This window comes from Canis lupus, chromosome 25 (assembly GCF_011100685.1).
Source record: "Canis lupus familiaris isolate Mischka breed German Shepherd chromosome 25, alternate assembly UU_Cfam_GSD_1.0, whole genome shotgun sequence".
NCBI classification, from domain to species: domain Eukaryota; kingdom Metazoa; phylum Chordata; class Mammalia; order Carnivora; family Canidae; genus Canis; species Canis lupus.
This window is the reverse complement of record NC_049246.1, coordinates 31,511,721-31,533,366: the sequence shown is the minus strand read 5'-3', so window position 1 is coordinate 31,533,366 and position 21,646 is coordinate 31,511,721. Positions and strand designations below refer to the sequence as shown.

General features: G+C 44.9%; 1 protein-coding gene and 1 long non-coding RNA gene across 14 annotated transcripts in view; one reads left to right on the top strand and one right to left on the bottom strand.

The window, feature by feature from the left end:
* Nucleotides 1–3,388: 3,388 nt before the first annotated feature.
* LOC111092375 lies at nucleotides 3,389–19,691 on the bottom strand. 13 transcript variants are annotated; one of them, XR_005378653.1, is made up of 6 exons: nucleotides 19,305–19,671; nucleotides 17,545–17,604; nucleotides 15,224–15,299; nucleotides 12,608–12,732; nucleotides 12,159–12,224; nucleotides 3,389–3,524 (listed from the first exon to the last, which is right to left on the bottom strand). It is a non-coding gene; the product is annotated as an uncharacterized LOC111092375 (long non-coding RNA). The 13 variants fall into 13 exon arrangements; XR_005378651.1 differs by having other exon boundaries at nucleotides 15,224–15,305; nucleotides 19,305–19,670; XR_005378658.1 differs by lacking the exons at nucleotides 15,224–15,299; nucleotides 19,305–19,671 and adding exons at nucleotides 18,381–18,457; nucleotides 18,643–18,758 and having other exon boundaries at nucleotides 17,525–17,604.
* The window catches only part of PPP2R2A (protein phosphatase 2 regulatory subunit Balpha), a 145,688-nt gene continuing 142,860 nt past the window's right edge, over nucleotides 18,819–21,646 (top strand). The window contains exon 1 of the mRNA XM_038573766.1: nucleotides 18,819–18,927. The gene's annotated coding sequence lies outside the window, so the exon portion shown is untranslated. The remainder of the gene's footprint in view (nucleotides 18,928–21,646) is intronic.

The following is a 21,646-nucleotide window of genomic DNA, read 5'->3' as shown; positions in this document are numbered from 1 at the left end:
CATTATAGCCTGCCCCTGCCAATCTTAGCCGGGCAGGCCACCTTTCCATAGTGCTCCCCAAGCACCTGTCTACCACCCTGCTCCCCCTTTTATGCCCCTCCTATTACCAGTTCCTCTTTCTCTGCCTCCACTCACTTCCCCACAGTGGGCTGGCTACTATTCCTCCTTGCAAACTCAGCCCTGTGCTGCTCTGAGCATAATGGGCAAAAATAAATAATAAAATAAAATAAAATAAAATAAAATAAAATAAAATAAAATAAAATAAAATAAAATAAGGCTTTAGAGCTATAGCCCCTTAGCATGAAGAATCCTTCCAGTTGCAGGATTTATGGTGTTTATGGCTAAAGAAGGCTCAACTCACAATTTTAAAACTAGTGTTCATCTTATACATCTTATATCTGAGTTCTTAGCATCAAGCCGTGCTCCCCACCCCCACCCCCAGTTCCTGCCTGAGCTCCCAGCCCTATTAGACTGGGCCATGCTTTGCTTTTGCCAGGCCCTCAGCCCAGGCGTGGAGGGAGACATGTTAGATTCCCCCCCGCACCGCCTGCCCACTTAATTGTCAAGTGGCAGCTGCCTCCTGGATCCCCCATTTCAGTGACTTATAGACCAGCTTACTCTGGACCTCCTGTGCCCTCCTAATCCACATTGCATACTGCCCTCCCCGGGCTGATGTCTCCAGACTCCTTAGCTAACCCTGCACCCAGCCCTCCAGTGTTGGCCCCCAAGAAAGAATCACAAGTGAAGACTGTTTCCGCCTCTTGTGCACTGGTGGTGGGAAGTACATAATTATATCCTTCCTTTATTTGCTTACTGCCTTGTGTGGGTCACGTCTCACCGACTAATTTGTAAACTCATTAAGCGCAGAGACTGAGTCTCTCTCCAATGCCCTGTTCCCATCAGGACTGACTCGTTCATTAATTCATCAGATATTTCGGTGATGACTCTGTCCCAGACATTGTTGTTCAAGATACTGAGATATGGGAGGCGAGGCAGTAAAAATAAACAGGATCTCTGCTTTCATGGTGGGTGGACAGACAATCAAATCATCACACAAATCAATGTAAAATCACACCAGAGAGCTACTATTGAAAACGCTATGGCTGCAGTTCCTAAAAAGTTAATAATAGAATTGCCATTCAATCCAGTAATTGCCCTTCACGGTGTGTAGTCAGGAGAATGGAAAGCTGTGTCTCAGAAAGGTATCTGTACACGCGTGTTCGTAGCAGCATTCTTCACCATTGCCAAAAGGTGGAAGCAACCCAAGTGTCCATCAAAGAATAAAAGGATAAAGAAAATGCAATCTCGCCATATAATAGAATATTATTTGGCCTTAAAAAGGAAAGAAATTAAAAAAGAAAAAAAAAGGAAGGAAATTCTGACACTTGTTCCTTGAATGAACGTTGAAGACGTGATGCTAAGTGGAATCAGCCAGTCACAACGGGACAAATACTGCATGATTCCACTCACGTGAGGCACTTAGAGTAGTAAATTTGTAGAGACAGGTAACAGAATGGAGGTTACCGGGCACCTGGGGTAATGAGGGAATAGACAGTGTTCAATGAGGACAAAGTCAGTTTGGGACAATGAAAAAGTTCTGGAGATATTGGTGGTGATGGTTGTACAACAATGTGAATGTACTTAATGCCACTGAATTGTACACTTAAAAGTGGCTAAGATGGAGGCACCTGGGTGGCTTAATTGGTTAAGTGTCTGCCTTCCGCTCAGGTCATGATCCCAGGGTCTTGGAATTGAGGCCCCCCCCCCCCTTGCTCAGCAGGGAGGCTGCTTCTCCCTCTGCTCTGCCCCTCCCCTTGCTTGTTCTCTCTCTCTCTCTCTCTCTCTCTCTCTCCCTCTCAAATAAATAAATAAAATCTTTTTAAAAAGACCACTAAGATGATAAACTTTATGTGTATTTTAGCATAACTAAAAAATAATTTTTAAAATAACCAACAAAAAAATTACACCACATGGAAGAGCAACAAAGGCAGGGCAAGGCCGCCAGAGGCCACAATGGCCAAATCAGATTTTGCAGGATGAGGGCAAGCTATGGGGATCAGTGGTGCATCTGCCCTTGCCCACTGCTGAGGTTCTCAGATGGCATAGAACCCCAGGCTCATTCAGCGGCCCTCTATACTCAGATTTAAGAACCGCGTGCAGAAAGAGGTAAAGGAGCCTCCCACTACAACATCCTATGATAATGTCCAGCAGATACACGGATTACCCTTCAGGTTTCGCACACCTGTATTTTCCAAGGACTAAACCAGTGACTCTTAGACTTCAATATATACAAGATGTATCAGAGGAGCTTGTTAAAGGCAGACTCCTAGATCCTAACCCCCTAAACCCACATACTGATTCGAGGGTTTGGCATAAGGCCTAGAAATATGTATTTTAAATCATGTAGCCCCCACCCCCTCTCAAGTGACTTGAAAGACCACCTGGAGACCACACTTCTGTGAGATACTGGATTTCTGTTTATTTGATAAGCCTAAAAGTCCCAGATGAGACCATCATGACTATTCATTTGCCAGTCAATGGTTAGGAATTGACTGAAACGGTGGCTCAGTGGTTTAGCGCCTGCTTTTGGCCCTAAGGCTTGATCCTGGAGTCCCAGGATCAAGTTCCACATCGGGCTCCCTGCATGGAGCCTGCTTCTCCCTCTGCCTGTGTCTCTGCCTCTCTCTCTCTCTCTCTCTCTCTCTCTCTCTGTGTCTCTCATGAATGAATAAATAAAAATCTTAAAAAAAAAAAAAAAAAGGAATTGACCAAAGCAATTTTTTTCAGAATGGCCTGGCCATCCAAAGAAAACAAACAGTACAGGAAAATCCATATATCCACATGATGCCCATGTCTCAAGCTATTTTACAGACTCGACGCTCTCTGGGAAGCAGGGAAACATAATTTAATATGAATTCTGTAAATAAATAAATGAAGGCAGGCACAAGGCAGTGATTTGAGTTATCTAAAAGACGGGAGTTTGTCATGAAATACGGCTCTCAACCACCTTTCTACGTAGTAGATTAGGTCCAGCCCACCAGTTATTCAGAGCCTATGGCCCCAGAAGTAAGTCGATCAAAACCACTCACTTAGAGGCGTGCAGAGGGAATGAATACTGGCTTATTAGCAAGCAATTAAAATGTGTTCCCGGCGATTATTATTAGGTCGGAGCTGCTGTGTTTAGCACTCCATCAACCTGCAACCATTATTTTCCAATCATACCCTGCAGTGAGGATCCCAGCCACCCTGTGACTCTGCATGGTTCATAAGGAACAAATCTTGCTCAGCCAACAAAGGACGACCCCTCTGTTCTATATGGTTATGACATGAGCCAAACTTTACCAAATCTTATTTCCTTGAAAATTGATAACATACACATGGTAACGGGGTATTATACAAGAGCATATTTATTTTGTAAATCATTCCCCAAACATAGTTGGTTGTGGTCCAGTTGCCCTTCTGTGTTGCTGAGTGACATTCATTTCGTTGGGCTCCAGATGGGACTGGATACAAGAATGAACAACCTGCACGGAGTTTAGAAAATATGTTTCTGTCACTAAGGAATAGGCCATTTCTTTGTCAAACCTAGATCTTTTACCTTTGTAGAATACCCTCCAGCCAGCTTAATTTCTGCTTTCTAAGATTTTCTTTTATATATTTCTTTAAGATTTTATTTATTTATTTGAAAGAGAGAGTGTTGGGGGGAGAGGCAAAGGGAGATTGAGAAACAGACTCCCCACTGAGCAGGGAGCCCAATGCAGAACTGGATGCTGGACTGGATCCCATGACCCCGAGATCATGCTGTGAGCCGAAGGCAGACGTTTAACTGACTGAGCCACCCAGAGGCCCCTCTAAGACTTTCCAAGAAAGCCTTCATTGACTTGACCTTTCCATTTTAGTATTCCACCTTTCTTAGCATTTCATTGATTTGTGTCTTATTTCCCCGGTGAGTCAGCAAGCAACCTAAGGAAGAGTCAGGATGAAACTCTAGGTCTCCTGATTCTTTCTACCACATGTAAAAATGTAAAAGCACATGTAAAAGTCCCCTTATCCCTGAGGAACCTGCAACTTTTTAATAATTTTATAATACGAGGCAGGTAAGTAACGTAGAAAACATATCCAGTAGCTCTTGGGTCTGATAGACCTGTGTTTGAATCTAGTTACACCAGTTGCTTTGCTTTCATCCACAAATAACAGAAACTTTCATTCAAATCCTAAGAATATATCTGTCACTTTCATGACAAAGAATCCAGAAGTAGCTGGAGTAGAGCAGCTCCAGGTGGCTGGCTGAGAATAACTGGCTGAGTTCTTTTCAGCTTTCTGCCCCACCTTACTCCAGGCCTTATGTCCAGACACAATGGCCAACAAAAAAAGACTGAATTTCTTTGAGCATAGTTTCTTTATCTGAAAAATAGTTTTGTCATCTGTATGTACTTTATGGAACGGTAAGAATTAAACAAGATAAAATATATGCAAGCCCTAAGTGGCCCCTGGGTCGGTGCTCCATACTTGATGACTAAATGTGGTCCATTCAGAGTCTCCTGGGGGATCTAATTTAAGGGAGTAAGGATGTGGGCCTTGGATTTAAAATCTACTCAGATTTAAAACCTGGCACCACTGCTTGCTAGCTAAATGACCTTAGATAAGTTTACATAATGTTCCTAAGCCTGTTCCATCATCTATAGCATAGACAATTCTAGTACCTAGTTTTTAGGGTTGGGAGAATGTTAAATAAAATGATCTATGTAAAACACATAGTGCTGAACCGAGTACCCCAGGGATGTTCAATAAATACAATCAATTTTTTCATTATGATGATCGCTGGGGGAGCAAAGAGGACTGTAGCTTGGTGCAACAGGGTGAATTCAATGGGCCCTCCTTTGGGGAAGGAGTCCTACCAGCAAAGAAAGGACAGAGCCTCTTTCTGGGAAGGGCCCAGGGTTACCTAGATGGGGGGGAGGGGGTTGTAAAATGAGACGTGCTCTTTAGAAGGTCTTCAGTGGCCCCAGGGAAGGTTAAGCTTCTGTTATGGGAATGTGGGGAGGGGGGATTGCTCCTCCACCCAGGCCAGGCTAGCCTTGGTGGCAGGAAAGGGCCCGGCGGTGAGGCTGACTTGCCTCCCAAGCTCCGTAGGTGGCAGTGTGTGTGCAGCATTGGAGACGGAAGGCAGGCGTGGCCGACCCGGAGCCCAGCCCAGACCCCAGCCCAGCTCCACACCAGGCACCCAGGGAAACACCACAATCCGAATGCCTTCCAGCCGCCCATGCCCTGGCCGCCCCTTCTGCTCCCGGTCAGCCTGCTGTGCTGGAGACAAACCCAGGATGCCCAGGGGCACCTATGCAATAAAAAACACAGCACGAAAAAGCCTCAGCTGACTTTGTAAACACCATTACCTACCCTTTACTTTCAAAAGGATTTGGGATTTCGAAGCTTGTTTTCCCTTTAACCGATTCCATGGGCGGGCTTTGGGTCTGAGAAAACCATTGTACCAGGGAGAGGTTAAAAGGAAGGATTACATGGCTTTAAGAACTAACTCAGAGTTAGGCTAATTCTTGCTCAGCATGTTTGTCATCCACACTGAAGTAAATGTTTTGCTCACTCCACCCCCTCCCCCAACAAGATGATTTTAGGTTTACAGTGTGGTTTATCCCTCAAGGCGCTGCACAAATTATCTCCTTCTGGCACCTCTGAAAAGCAGTTATTTCAGAGGCTAAGGGTACCAGCTGCCTGGAACACATACTAACAAATCCTTTGAAGGAGGCAGACATCATTCCTCCAAAACAGGCAGGTGGCTACAGTCTTAGGAAAAGAATACAGACAACAGAGTCCCAGGTCCGAGTTCCCTCCCTACCATCCACCAGAGTTAAGTTTATGCAGCTGTTCTGAGCCCCAATCTATGAAATGGCCCTACCTCAAGAATATAAATAAAAGGATGGGCAGCACCGTGACAAGCCATTTAGGAGCTGAGCCAAAGAAAGAAATCACAAACCTGAATATACTATATTTAAAATCTTGATGTTTCCCTCATCATTGATTATTTTTGCAATAATTTTTATTTTTTAAATATTGCATTGAAATCTTATTTCTCTTAATCACCGAGTTGGGTGGGGGTTTTTGGCATCCTTTTAAATTTTGCACTAGAAGCAAGCACCTCACCACCTCACCCTAATCAAAAACCCTGGGGAGTAGATAAAATAATATATATATAAACATACCAAGCACCTTGTAGACTTTTCATAGTGTTTGCTGAGGGACTGCATAGAGAATCCGGGGCTGAGTTTGGGGGTGAACCTGCTCTCGGCAATGAACCCTGCATTGGCACTTTCACAGTCTCTTGTTTAAAACCCACAACTCGAGGTGCCTGGGTGGCTCAGTCAGTTAAGTGTCTGCCTTTGGCTCAGGTCGGGTCGTGATTTCGGAGTCCTGGGATCGAGTCCTGCATTGGGCTCCCTGCTCAGCGGGGAGACTGCTTCTCCCTCTCCCTCTCCCTCTGCCCCTGCTGATCCTCCTGCTTGTGAGCTCCCTCTCTCTCTCCTTCAAATAAATACACAAAATCTTTAATACATAAATAAATAAAACCCACAATTCAGTTGAGCTTTAATACCTGCATCTTCCGACAAAAACTCAAGACTACAGAACAGAGCGTCTATAGGAGAGTGATGCTGCAGCCCCGGTGGCTCAGCGGTTGGGCACCTGCCTTCCGCCCAGGGTGTGATCCTGGAGTCCTAGGATCGAGTCCCACATCAGACTCCCTGCATGGAGACTCCTTCTCCCTCTGCCTGTGTCTCTGCCTCTGTGTGTGTGTGTGTGTGTGTGTGTGTGTGTGTGTGTTTCTCTCATGAATAAACAAATAAAATCTTAAAAAAAAAAAAAAGGAGAGTGATGCTCCCTGGGTCTCCCCCAGCCCAGTCTGCAGGCCCAGTAGCATGATGCTTCTGCTCTGAATCATTTGAATTCTTCATCTTGCTGCCCCTTTTCCACACCCCCACTTGTGTGTAACACAGCAGGCAGGGCCCCCCCGCCACAGGGGGGTCGGGACAGACAGCACAGCCTGTTCCTCAAGGAGGAGCCCAGTAGCAGCCAGAGAACCCCCACAGTGGGCAGGGAGGGGATTCACTGAGCTCACCTCTGTGATCCAAGTACTTTCAAACTGTGGTCCCCACTGTCCTTGGGGGTGGGAGGAGAGGGTGGGATGAGAGGGAAGGGAAACTGATTGGCTGTGTAATGTAGTCACTCAAGTTCTTTACCTTTGTTTCCTTTTTGGAAAGTAAAATCCTATTATTAAGGTTCCAGGTTGTTGTTGTTTTTAAAGACTTTATTTATTTATCTGAGTGGAGGACGGGGAGAGGGAGAAGCAGACTGCCTGCTGAGCAGGGAGCCCAATGCAGGTCTCTATCCCAGGGCCCTGAGATCATGACCTGATCTGGCAAAGGCAAATACAACCAACTGAGCCACCCAGGTGCCCCAAGGTTCCAAGGTTGTTTTTTTTTTAAAGCTTCAGTATTGGGGCACCTGGGTAGCTCAGTGGTTGAGTGTCTGCCTTCAGCTCAGGGCGTGATCCTGGGGTCCTGGGATCGAGTCCCACATCAGGATCCCCTGCATGGAACCTGCTTCCCCCTCTGCCTATGTCTCTGCCTCTCTTTGTGTGTCTCTCAAGAATAAATAAATAAAATAATTTTTAAAAAAATAAAATAATATAAAGCTCCAGTATTATTTCTAACCTTGGAAAAAATATTTAGAGTTTGGCAGCTTAAAAAATAATTCTTCAATATGTCCTATGAGTAAGCTACATCTGCCAAACAGAGTTCATCTTAAAGTAGAATGAAACAAAGTGGAATGGGCCTCCAGAGCAGCCATGGACCTCAACCTCCTGGGTTAGTAAGAACCTACTTAAAGCAACTTCCACTTCAACTCCTCTCCTCTCCATTCTTGATCCTTTATTCTCTATTCCTCCCCTCAGGGAAAAGGAAACAAACTAGTGAATCCTTGCCCTTTGGCAGGCCCAGTGTTGGGAGGTATGTTATCTAATGGAAAGAATGGAAAGTGGTGCTGTGAAGCAGACATTCTCTTTTTTTTTTTTTTTTTTTTTAAGCAGACATTCTATTGACGTTTTTAAGGATGAAGACACTACCCAAGTTCACCCAGAATCCAATGGCTACACCCGGGCTGAGCCCAGCCTTCTGATCCCAACACTTCCCAACCTCACCTCAACCACCATCTTAAATTCAGACTTCACTGCTGCCAGAGCCAATGTTAGATTCGTAGATAATGGGTGTCTTCCAAAATGTTTTACCCAGAATTTGCTACACCTAGTTGTTTATTATTAATCTCCATTTTATTACGGGAAAGGTAGGAGGCAGACACTATTCTATGTTCAAAATGAGAGGACAGAAGTATCTCAGGAGAAGAGTACTCTCTGTAAACACTAAATGAAAGACTACAGGTCCAAATCCCAACAGAACCCCACTCTTCACCTGGGAGACACTAGCGAGTGGAGTGGTTTCCCGCTCTTAGAGCTGCTCCTCCTGAACCATGAACCAGAGGAAGCGCTCTGGCCCACAGCTGGCCATGGATTTCCCCAGACCAAGTGCACAAAGCCCAGTGATCACCTTCAGGATAACAATCATTTGCAGTCCAGCGGTCAGTTTTAACCTGAGCTCCGTGCGCTTAGGTGGGGAGAGACACAGAGAAAGAGAGAGACAGAGGATGAAACCACACGCGAGAAAAGGAGCGTGAGTGTGCACGTAGAAGAATGCTATCATTTCTTCTTTCCTTCTGGCGTAGGATGAAAAATCTCAGCATCACCACATCTGTTTCCCTCAATGTAAGATGTCAAGACATTAATGACAGCCTGTGCGTGGGGTGGCAGAAACACAGAAGGGAGAAACAGCTATGTGTCTTCTCCAGAAGGGAAGAGGTGAGAGAGATTGCAATTTGCCTGTCTTAGACCTCAGCCTTGTTTTCTTCCTTTGCGTTAGAATTCCAGTTTTCAGCTGAGCACATCACTGCCCAGCTGAAAGACTTCATTTTCCAGTCTCACATGCAGAGGTCTGGCCATGTGCCTAATTTCTCACTGAAGAGTAGAAGTGCTGTGTGGGACTTAGGAAAGTCTTTTTAAAAGGGAGAGAATGCTCTTTTCTTCTCCCCATTCTTCCATCTTGCTCCGTGGAACAGAGATGTGATGGTTGCAGGAGCATTAGCCATCACCATGGACCAGGAGACCATCGTAGGGGTGGAGCTGGAAGGGACATGGGTCTTTGAGGACTTGGTGGAGCTGTCACACAACTCCTGGAATGCCTAACTCTAGCCCTTCACATGAAAAAGAAATGGGGTTTTATCTTATCTAAGGCTAAATTGGGAAAGGAAGGATGTGTGAAAGGAGGATGTGTTTCTACCTTATGCAGATGAACCTAATCCTAACTGATAAAGAATTTATGTTGAAACAGCATAATCTTATTTTACTGGGAACTTTCTTTTCTTCATGTATAGGAAGAAACCACGGCCAGAACAAGGAAAGTTGTATAACGAAACTCAACTTCCTGCATAATCAAAACATCACACTCATTCCACAGGCCAGAATGATTGATTGAGTGAATGTATATTTACTGTGCATTATTAACGTGCCAGGCACAGGAGAGGCCCAAGGAAGTCTTGCTCCTCCTGTTTTACCGTAATGAATGAATCAAGTCAGGGCACAAGAAGCCAATCCACCACGTTTCAAAAGCTCCCATTGGCTCCCCAGCACAACAAAAGAGTAGGGCAATAATCAGCTGTCACTGGCCCTGGTGGGAGGGCTAGGTGACATGAACATATGCCCAGATTTTTTTTTTAAGATTTTATTTATTTATTCATGAGACACACACACACACACACAGAGACAGAGACACAGGCAGAGGGAGAAGCAGGCTCCATGCAGGGAGCCCGACGTGGGACTTGATCCCGGGTCTCCAGGATCACACCCCAGGCCAACGGCAGCGCCAAACCGCTAAGCCACCAGGGCTGCCTCATGTCTGGCATTTATGTGTTTGCCCCCTTGAACTTAATGGCAACCTTTATGCAATAGGTGTTATTGTCCTCCGTTTATATGTGTGTAAACTGAAATGCAGAGGTAGACCAGTGGGCCCTTGCACAGCCAGACAGTGAATATTCGGAACACTGCTTGATAAATATAAGCTGAATGAATGACTAAAAGGCCACGCTTTGATCACTAGCTTGCAGAGCATAAATGTAGAGGGGGAAAAAACGCTCATGTGTGACATCCCCATTCCTAAATGTCTTTGGACTAAATGAATATGAATGGCTGTGGTGCTTCCCTAGGGCCGGGATTGGATGAGAATGCTTATCTGCTCTGGCCTCCACACAAACGGCTCCATCAATCATCCCACTGACCAACCTTCTAGACAGCACTGCTGCTTCTCGGGTTCTTCCTGTGCTTGACTGTGGGCTAATCATGGTACCAGGCACCACGGGAAAGCATAAGACACATCTCTTGGGGCATCTGGGTGGCTCAGCGGTTCAGCATCTGCCTTCGGCTCAGGACGTGATCCGGGGTCCTGGGATTGAGTCCCGCATCAGGCCCCCCACAGGGGCCTGCTTCTCCTTCTGCCTGTGTCTCTGGCTCTCTCTGTGTGTCTCTCATGAATAAATAAATAAATAATCTTAAAAAAAAAAAAAAAGACACATCCCTTGCCCTTATCGTGGTTGGCAAGAGCAAACCTCAACCAAGGGACATTTCAGCTTTTAGGTACAGGTCCATTACAAGATGGATGACCTTAAGCGAGTACCTCAATCACTCAACCCACCCCAAGTGCCTAATTTATAAACAAAACTTTCATTTAGCAAATACAGGTGTTCAGCACGAATCTAAGTGTGGAGGATGCAGAGAGAAATATATAATTGTTGTCTATAAGGACTGGGTCCAGTGAGGGAGTTTACAGATAATGGTGTCGTTAGTGGCAAATACGCTGTCCTGTCCCTGAAGTCTCTAATTTGAGGTGCACATAAAGTACTCCAGCCTGGCTCAGAAGTGGGGGTGCAAGTGCTTCTCTCCATCACCACCATCCTGCTGAATCTCCAGTCATCAAGGAGCTTACAAATCTCCTGGTGTTGTAAGGTGGTGTCCTCTCAAAATGCCCCAATTTTCATGGCACTTAATGGTGCCCTCAAAGTGGCTCTTCTCCTGGCCCCTGGAACTTCTCAGGCCATGAGACCTTGGTGATAGAGGTCCAAACACCTGTCCCCTCTCCTGGTACAGTCCCCCAAACCATCATGGGTTCTACCCACATCCTGGTCAGTCTTCATGCCCAAAGGCCTAATTTTACTTCTTTTTTTCCTAAGTGATCAGTTTCTGTGGCCTATAGCAAAAGACATTAGGACAAAATCCAAACCCCCAGGAACATAAAATGGAGAATCCAGATTTTAGAAACAGATGGTCTTCCTTCCCAATAAGAGAGAGAAAATGATTTTACTCAGGTTGGAGTGGAACCAGTAAAGACTTGCCACTGTAAGTAACATTCCAACTACACTTTGAGAATGGTGAGCTATTCTCAGATAATAAGTGACATCTCACATTTTTGAGCATTTCCAGTAGTGTGTGCCAGGCACTGAGCTAACTGCTTCACAGCTAAGTCCCTTAACCCTCTCCCTAAAAATGCTGCAGGGAAAATCTAGCATTAGCTGCACCGTACAGGTGAGAAAAGAGGTTCCAAGTCATACACCTTTTCCAGGGCTGAATTCAGCCCTTTGGCTCTAGGGCCCATACTTCTAACCACTCTTCTGGATTAGATTATGGGCCTTTTATCTATTGCCTTAAGGATCCAGCCAGATGTTCCCTCCTCTGATTGGAGAGCCCTCCTGCCTCCCCTCATCTCACCAGTGCCTCCTGCTGGGGCTACCATAACAAAATATCACAGACCAAGTGGATTAAGCAACTGAAGTTTATGTTCTCACAGTTCTGAGGGCTGAAAGTCCAAAATCAAGGTGTTGCAGGTCTAATTTCTCCGGAGGCCTCTCTCTGTTTTCTAGATAACTGCCTTCTCGCTGAGTCCTCTGTATGCACATCCCTGCATCCCTGGTGTCCTTCTGTGGTCAAATTTCCTCTTCCTATAAGGAAGAGTTGGATTAGGACTCACACTTCAGACTCATTTTAATGTACTCACCTCTTTAAAGATCCTATCTCCAAACCCAGTCACATTCTGAGGTCCTGGGGATTAAGGTTTCAGTACCTGAATTAGGGCGGGGAGGGGGGAGAGTAGAGAATTCAGCCTATAACACAGGTTAAATGTCACTTCCCAAGATAAGTCTTCTGTGATCTCCTAGGTGAGGTTAGTTCCTCCTATGACAAATGCTCCCACGGTGCCCTATACATGTTCCTACTAGCAGTTACAGCTACTATAATTAGTTACTTAAATGACTAGTCGCTCTACATCTTGCTCCCCCTCTAGATATAGGCACCATCAGGGGAGGGGTCATGTCTCCGTAGTCTTCTCTGTGTCCCATTTGCTAGCACAGTGCCTCACACCTAGAAGGTACCGTCTTAGTGCACTCGGGCTGCTATAACAGAATGCCAGGGACTGAGCAGTTTGAACAACAGAAATTTATTTCTCACAGTTCTTGGAGGCCGGGAAGTCCGAGATCAGGGCTCTTTTGAGGGCCTTCTTTCCACTTGCAGATGGCCACCTTCCGACTATAGTAACCTCCACAGCCAAGTCAAGAGAGACACGAGAGGGGGGGCTGGGAGGGGTGGAGAGAGAGAGAGGAAGCAAGCTGTCCCAGGTCTCTTCTTATAAAGGCACTAATCCTATTCACCAGGCTCCACCCTCCTGTTCTCATTAAACCTAATTACCTCCAGATACCATCACATTGGGGATTAAGATTTCAACATATGAGTTTGGGAGGGACACAAATACTCAGTTCATAGCATGTACTCAACAAAGACTTCTAAAGTACAGTGTGGAATAAGGTAAGATATTTTTTTAATTGGAAAGCATCATGAGATATCTGGTTACTATTAAGATCTTCTACAAAACAAAAAGCTATTAGAGCTCAAATGATCTTGGGAACTATTTTGTCCCCTCGCAATAATGAGATATCTTCCAGGAAAAGATCCTTAAGAAAATTGACACCGTGGCACATCATGCTTTATCTTTTTCTCGTTGGGTAGGGGGTTTGCTTAAGATTTTGTTTTATTTTAAAACAGTTCACACCAGCTCATGAGAGCTGATTTTTAAATCTTCAGGGAAGTTTCTCTCTTTATTTTTCTTGTATATTTTTTTATTGGAGTTAGATTTGCCAACATACAGTGTAACACCCAGTGCTCATCCCGTCAAGTGCCCCCCTCAAGTGTCTGTCACCCAGTCACCCCATCCCCCGCCCACCTCCTCTTCCACTACCCCTGTTTGTTTCCCAGAGTTAGGAGTCTCTCATGTGCTGTCACCCTCTCTGATATTTCCCACTCATTTTCTCTCCTTTCCCCTTTATTCCCTTTCACTGTTTTTCATATTCCCTGAATAAATAAGACCATATAATGTTTGTCCTCCTCCGATTGACTTACTTCACTCAGCATAATACCCTCCAGTTCCATCCACGTTGAAGCAAATGGTGGGTATTTGTCATTTCTAAAGGCTGAGTAATATTCCAGTGTATACATAGACCACATCTTCTTTATCCACTCATCTTTCGATGGACACGGAGGCTCCTTCCACAGTTTGGCTATTGTGGACATTGCTGCTAGAAACATCAGGGTGCAGGTGTCCCAGCGTTTCACTGCATCTGTATCTTTGGGGTAAATCCCCAGCAGTGCAATTGCTGGGTCGTAGGGCAGATCTATTTTTAACTCTTTGAGGAACCTCCTCACAGTTTTCCAGAGTGGCTGCACCAGTTCACATTCCCACCAACAGTGCAGGAGGGTTCCCCTTTCTCCACATCCTTTCCAACATTTGTTGTTTCCTGTCTTGTTAATTTTCCCCATTCTCACTGGTGTGAGGTGGTATCTCATTGTGGTTTTGATCTATATTCCCTGATGGCCAGTGATGCGGAGCATTTTCTCATGTGCTTGTTGGCCATGTGTAGGTCTTCTTTGGTGAAATTTCTGTTCATGTCTTTTGCCCATTTCATAATTGGATTGTTTGTTTCTTTGCTGTTGAGTTTAATAAGTTCTTTATAGATCTTGGATTTTAGCCCTTTATCTGATACGTCACTTGCAAATATCTTCTCTTCAGAGAAGTTTCAATTCGGCTGCTAAACACCGGTGTTATTTTTTTTTTAACACCGGTGTTATTTAAACTTAAATTCTATGAATTTATGATTCATTAAATGAGATTAAAAATGAAATATTTACGGTTCATCACTTCCTAGTTATTTTACTACATTTGTTATGGACTGAATTGTGTCCTCCCCTTATCACTCATGCGTTGAAGTCCTACCTCCCACCACTTCCAAATGTGACAGTATTTGGAGATAGGGCCTTTAAAGATGAGATAAAGTTAACATGAGGCCATTACTATGGGCCCTAACCCAATCTGACTGGTGGTCCTAGTAAGAAGAAGACATTTGGACACAAAAGAGACACAAGAGATGCATACATGCACAGAAAGACAGGACAGCCATGTGAAGAGACAGCACAAGAAACGCTGTGTGCAAGCTGAGGAGAGAGATCTCAGAGGTCTTGCCCATACCTTGGTAAGACTTCCAGCCTTCAGAGCTGTTAGAAAATTCATGTCTGTTGTCTAAGCCACCTGGCCTGTGGTAGTTTGTTATGGTAGCCCAAGCTGACTGGTCCAACATTGTACTGTTTTCCATAATCTTGAGGTGACCAACTCCTACTGTATCTGTCTGGTGGAAATGCTCTGTGATGGTGTAACATTGGGCGCCTCTCCCACGCACCATGCACAATGGGTAACACCAGGTTAGGAGCTTGAAACCCATCATGATGGGAATATTTCCACCACAGAAACTGGCAAAAATTAGAAATCAAACTTGTCCCTCCAGAGAGCCACGTGTGAAATATTGACCAGCTCACCACTGTTTTTTAAGGTACCGAGGAAAGACAGTGGGAGAGAGGGATTGAATAGAAAACTGTAGGAATGATTTTGTCTTTTCTTTCCTTGACTCATTCACTTCAACAGACTCTGCTAGTTTCTTACCCAATCCAAATCTCTGTTTCTTCCTTGCCAGCAATACCCCAGCTTTGTTTAGGGGTGTATCATCGACTACAAATACTTGCCTTTGCAAACTCCCTGGTAGCTGGAGTTGGATTCTCTGTTGCCTGCAGCCTGCATACATTTCTAAGTGCTCACAACCTGAAACTGAGAGCCATTACCACTTGGGGGGTAATAGAAAGAACACAAGGGACAGAGAAAGCATTCCAAAAGAACAAGTGAATCATGCACTGGATGCCCACAAATCGTCTCAGCCAATGGTCAAAATCTGAGTTTCAAGAATTGGACAAACCAAAACATTAAATGAAGTATGAAACAGAAGTTGGTATTTGCAATATTAACTTAAAAGAGGCAAATTCCTCATGCTGCTTATGCACGCCATAAAACCAAGGCAAACACAGTCCTCAGAAAGTCCAAACCAAAATACAAACCAATAATATCTAAATGAACATTATCAATGTAATATGCTAGATCATGTTTTGTTAAATTGCCTCACATATGTTGTTTTAAAAATAAGACCCTATAGCCCCCGGTCCATCTCTTGATTTAAACTGCTCTGTAGGGCACCTGGGTGGCTCAGTCGCTTGAACATCTACCTTCAGGTCAGGTCGTGATCCCAGGGTGCTAGGATCAAGTCCTGCACAGGGCTCTCTGCTCAGCAGGGAGCCTGCTTCTCCCTCTCTCCCTGCCTGCCACTCCCCCCGCTTATGCTCACTCTATCTCTGTCAAATAAATAAATAAAATGTTTTAAAAAAATAAAATGCCCTCTAATTTGACTTCCATAATAGAGAGGCAGAAAACCTCTATTTGCATAGTATGTTGTACAAAATGGCATTAATAATTTCAAAGCTTTGTTTGCTAGTTCAAGATAATCCGACCCCATGCTTAACCAAAACTCTGCCAGCGGGCGATTTTCAATGCCAATTTAATACGCTGTCATTTGATCTCTGCAAAGCAGTTTTGTTCATTTGAACGTGAAGTTAACATTGCAGCTTTATTGAAATCTGTACTAAATAAGTATCTAATCCAATTATTACTGGAATTGGTTACAGAAAATTTCTTCATGGCACATTTACCACTACACTTATAGCTAATGAACTGTTGCCAAGCTGGCGTGCTCAGTGATCGGCTCCACTCAGAACATCTGATTGCTCTGTCAATACAAGACTGATGTCCTGGCCCAGGGCTTTTGAGGGCATGTGTGGTGGTTTGAACTGTTCCTATTTCTTCTATTCAAACCCTGAAAACCTTTCAGTTATATTATATACGGTGACAAGCAGTATATACAGTTAGAAGCAGTATATTCTAAACTTTTTTTTTTAAGATTTGTTTATTCATGAGAGACACAGAAAGAGGCAGAGACACAGGCAGAGGGAGAAGCAGGCTCCGTGTGGGGGAACCTGATGTGGGACTCAGTCCCAGGACCCCGGGATCACGGCCTGAGCCGAAGGCAGATGCTCAACCACTGAGCCACCCAGGTGTCCCTGAAGCAGTGTGTTCTAAAGGGTTGAGATCACAACTCCAAAGTCAAAGTGACTGAGTTCATCCTTGGCTCCTTATTTTACTAGCCCCGTAGTCTTTGTTAAGTTATTCAGCTACCTGTGCCTCAATCCTACCATCTGAAACAGAGGCACTAAGGGGTTCCTTGGTGGCTCAGTTGGTTGAGCATCAGACTCTCGATTTCACCTCAGGTCATGATCTCAGAGTTGTGGGATCTAGCCCTATATCGGGTTCCACACTGAGTGTGGCACCTATTTAAGATTCTTTTTCCCTCTCTCAACCACTCTAAAAATTTTAAATTTAAAATTAAAATAAAATAGGGGCACTAAGAATATAATCTTCATAAAGTTGCTGTCGGGGCACAAGGGATAATACACGGGTTCAGAAGAGTGCTTAGCACATAGGGTGTGCTTGGTATATGCTTGCTGCTGTGCTTTTATTCTCACCATTTCGCTGTCATTTGACACGAATTCAATCTTAAAACGCCTGGGTCGCTCAGTGGTCGAGCATCTGCCTTTGGTTCAGGTCATGATCCCAGGGTTCTGGGATCGAGTCCCACATCAGGATCCCCGCAGGGAGCCTGCTTCTCCTTCTGCCTATGTCTCTGCCTCTCTCTGTGTCTCTCATGAGTAAATAAATAAAATTAAAACAAACAAACAAACACAAGTTCAAACAGGGACACTTCTGATGATTCGCTCAAGCACCAGCACTTTCCTGAAACCCTTCCTCATGTCCTCACTCCTGTAATGCACAGAATTAACCTACTCTCCTCTGAGTCCACTTGTGCCCTATGCAGTCCTCCCAAATATGGAAATGTTCTTTGCCCTCCTACGTGGGTCTCCACCAGCTAGACCATAAGTTCCTACCGTCAGAGGTGAATACTGACTCGTCTTTGCAGCCCAGTGTCTGGCAATGATGTCTAGCATGGAGTTGCTGTTGGTAAATTCTGAAAGAGAAGAGGAAGAGGGTTGGAGGAGGGGAAGGAGAAAGAGAAGTAGGAAAAGGAAGAGAAGACGTAGGAGGAAGGAAGAACCTAGAAGGGAAGAGGAGGAACTCCCACACCCCAGCCTTTCTAGAGAGATTTCTGTCTTTTTTTTTTTTAAAGGATTTTATTTGACACACAGAGAGAGAATGAGCACAAGCAGGGCGAGTGGCAGAGGCAGAGGGAGAAGCAGGCTCCCCACTAAGCAGGAAACCCCATGCAGGACTCGATCCAAGGACCCTGGGATCACGACCCAAGTCGAAGGCAGACACTTAACCTGACTGAGCCACCCAGGCACCCCTAATATTTCTGTCTTAAAGGAAGTCCAAACCTTATAAATAAGGCATTGATGGTAGACCAGTAACTGCATGTAGTGGGAAGGGGCTGTCTGGGGGTGCAGTGGGTGTCACAGGAGCCTGTTCACCCTGGCTCCCAAGAGCCAATTATCCTTATTCCCAGCTGGGAAGTTTAAAACTGGCAATGGGGGTGAGCGTTCATACCACCGAACCTTCCTCGAGAGCCAAGGTGCCCAGCACATCACTGGCAACAAGGTTTCCCCGTGACTATGAAAGCAATGAAATTTGGCACACCGAGTGACACAAGTGTGAGGCACAGAGGGACCCTGAAAGCAGAGTCACCACCTGCCCGGGCTGAGGCCCACCCTGGAGGGTGCCAGCCCTCCATGCCCCCCGCACACCACACATAGCCCTGGCCCCAGTCACATCTCTGGGGGGTCACACCTTCAACATCCTCATCAAAGTCATCCTGAAGGCATCCAGGGAGATTCTTGTCCTTGTTACCATTGAATGTTTCTAATCTGCTCAAAGTAGGCCAATAATAAAATGCATCATGTTAATGACTTACTCGTCATAAAGCCAAACAATCGAATGAACTATTGGCTTAATATTTTCATGAGAGAATGTGCACGTGACTCTGCAGCTCCGTGCCAGTTACATTTCTATTTACATGGAGACGGGGGGACAATTAGCACATTTATCTCACATAGTCACTAGTCTTCCTCTTCCCCCAACTCTCCTCTCCCTCTTCCCAAAAGAAATGAAAAAACGTTTTCATTATAAACTGCTATCTGTTGGTGAAAGCAGCTATTTTTAAAAAATGATGTCACAGCGTCTAGAATGCTACATTGTTCTGTTGCAGAAAGCACTCAATGGACTCTTTAGTTCTCGCTGTTTCTACATGTTAAGTGAACACTAAGTAACCTCCCCTCCTCATCTTGTATCTTTTTGCCCATTTTCAGAACTGTCGCTTGATACCAGGGAAGTTTCTGTGAGTTTATATTTCTTTCTGCCCTTCAAATAATATATATTTTCATATAGTGCGTGTGCACATAATCATCTCAATCCCTTATAGGACTTGAAGTTACCATCTTTGTAAATACTAACTCAGAATATTCCTGTTACATATATATTTGTATATTTAAGCAATATTTACTTGTTCTACGAAAACTGAGTAAGTCCCAAACACTGAATTATTTTCTATAGGATACCTCAGGAATAGAAAATGGCGGGGGGGGGGGTAACTTAATTTTTTGGATGAGAAATTTTAAAAATAACCTCTTCAACCAACAACAACTACAAAAGACATCAATCACATAGCAACCAATATTCATCCCCTTACCCTGTATAGAATTGCAAAAAACTTACCTTTAGAGGTCTTTATCTGAGTACATTCTTGCAAACACAGTGAAGAATACATTGTACTTTTCCAAGAACAATATTTTCTATGAGAAAAGTAAACTTCTAGTTGAATCTTAGCTGAGAAAATAACCTCAGTGTCTTGCATGAGTGTGACCCAAATGCCGTGTCTAACATGCAGGGCCTCTGTGTTTGTGAGACTCCAGTAATGCGCATATTATAGGCATGAACTACTGATAAATTGAATTAGTGCTTCTGACAGGGACTGGAGGAGTGTCCTGGAAAACTCACAAGCCAGTCAATTAACCTTGCCTGAATCCTCTTTGATGTGCTTCAGCTTTAATTTACTACCACACTTCCTCACCCAGTCCTGCACGCACACACACACACACACACACACACACCCTCCATTCCCTTTCTTTCCAAACCATTCATTGTGCCTGCCAGCGTCCCCACTTCACCGGTAACATATTTTCCTACCTTTACCCTCTTAGCTTTTTGCCTGATTGGATTCCCAGCTTCTGGCTTTAAGTAAAACCCAGCCATCTCCAAACTTCTAAGTGCAGCTGCTCATCCTGCCACACCACGAAGACCTGGAATCCAGAGATGGACCTGGGTCCCTCTCGCTAGCAGGTGTTACTTTCAAATCATTATTCCTTCACTCTTGTGTAAAATTCCTGTTTGTGGCCATCTTCCCCCACTCACTGACATCATTTGCCCACATCCTGATTATCCCTGTTTGTTCAAGACCTAGCCTGCAGCTCCTAGGAGTTCTGTCTTTATTTGGATGATTTTGCTGCCTATTGACATGACCTGACCAATGCCTCAGTTTCCTGAAATTCTCGGTTAGTGTCCATCACGTCCAGCCTACTCCAGACAGCCATTGCCATGAACCCACAACCATTCAACCTCCCAACGTTCTACTAACCTTTCCCATTCTGGTATTTTTTAGGGCCTGTATTGTTAGCTACCGTGGCAAAACCAATTACCCCAAAACATAGCAGCTTAAAACAATAAAACTTTATTAATTCTCACAGTTTCTGAGAATCAGGAATCCAGGAGCAGCTTAGCTGGATGGTTCTGGCTCACGGTCTCTTGAGAGGTTGTGGCCAAGATAATTGGCAGAGCTGAAGGGATCTTCTTCCTTCCGAGGTCATTCACTCACACACCTGGCAAGTTCATGTTGGTTGTTGCCAAGGGCCTGAGTTCCTCAACCACAGGGACCCAAGACATGCCAACTAAGCTCCCCAGAGCAAGCCATCCAAGAGAGAGCAAGCAGAAAGCCACAGTGCCTTTCTTTTTTAAAGATTTTTTTGTATTTATTTGAGAGACCACAAGCACAAGTGGGGGGAGGGGCAGAGGCAAGCAGACTCCCCTCTAAGCAGGGAGGCTGAGGTGGGGCTCAATCTCTGGATCCTGAGATCATGGCCTGAGCTGAAGGCAGACACTTAACCGACTGAGCCACCCAGGTGCCCCACACAGTGCCATTTATAATCTAGCACCTTCTGCTTTTTCCCTCTATATTAGATGGGAAGCATTAGGTTCAGCCCAGGCTCAAGGAGAGGGGAATTCGACTCTGCCTTTTGAAGAGAGTCCCAAACAATTTGTAGATTCTAATTTCTCAGGCCCAGTCCATTTCTCACTACCTTCCACTTATATTCTAGATCCCAGCTGGTCCATCAGTTCATCTAGTTTCTTGCCAATACCTTCATTCTTCTGTCCTATCTTCCTTTTATTGCTTCTACCTACAGGATGGGGGATGAAAGTATGGCTCAAGTCAAGCATCCACCTGATGCCATCCCCAGGCAGTTGGGTGCTGCTGGAGGTTATCACTGTACCTGAGCAAACCGGTGCCACTCCATGGCCTCCTGTGTTCAGCAGGCCCTCAACACAACACAGCTCTTCTTCTGTTCCCCAGTCACCAGATTGGCCATTTCCTTCGTTCCCCATTCCCCCTAAACCTCCCTCAACACCAGGAATCAGGTTCATCATCTTCCCTCTCTTCCCTTTCAGTAACAGTGGGAAGAGATGAAGAGGTACCTCTGAGGCCCAACCCTCCTATGGAGTAGACACTCAAGGGATATGTCTTTTTTTTTTTTTTAAGATTTTATTTATTTATTCATGAAAGACACAGAGAGGCAGAGACACAAGCAGAGGAAGAAGCAGACTCCCTTCGGGGAGCCTGATGAGGAACTCGATCCTAGGACCCCAGGATTGCTCCCTGAGCCAAAGGCAGACTCTAGTCAACCACTGAGTCACCCAGGTACCCCAAGGGATATGTCTTTAGAAAAAGAAGAACCTGAACTCTGGGTCAGAAACCACCCACAGCTCAGAAACCCCATTGTTCCTCT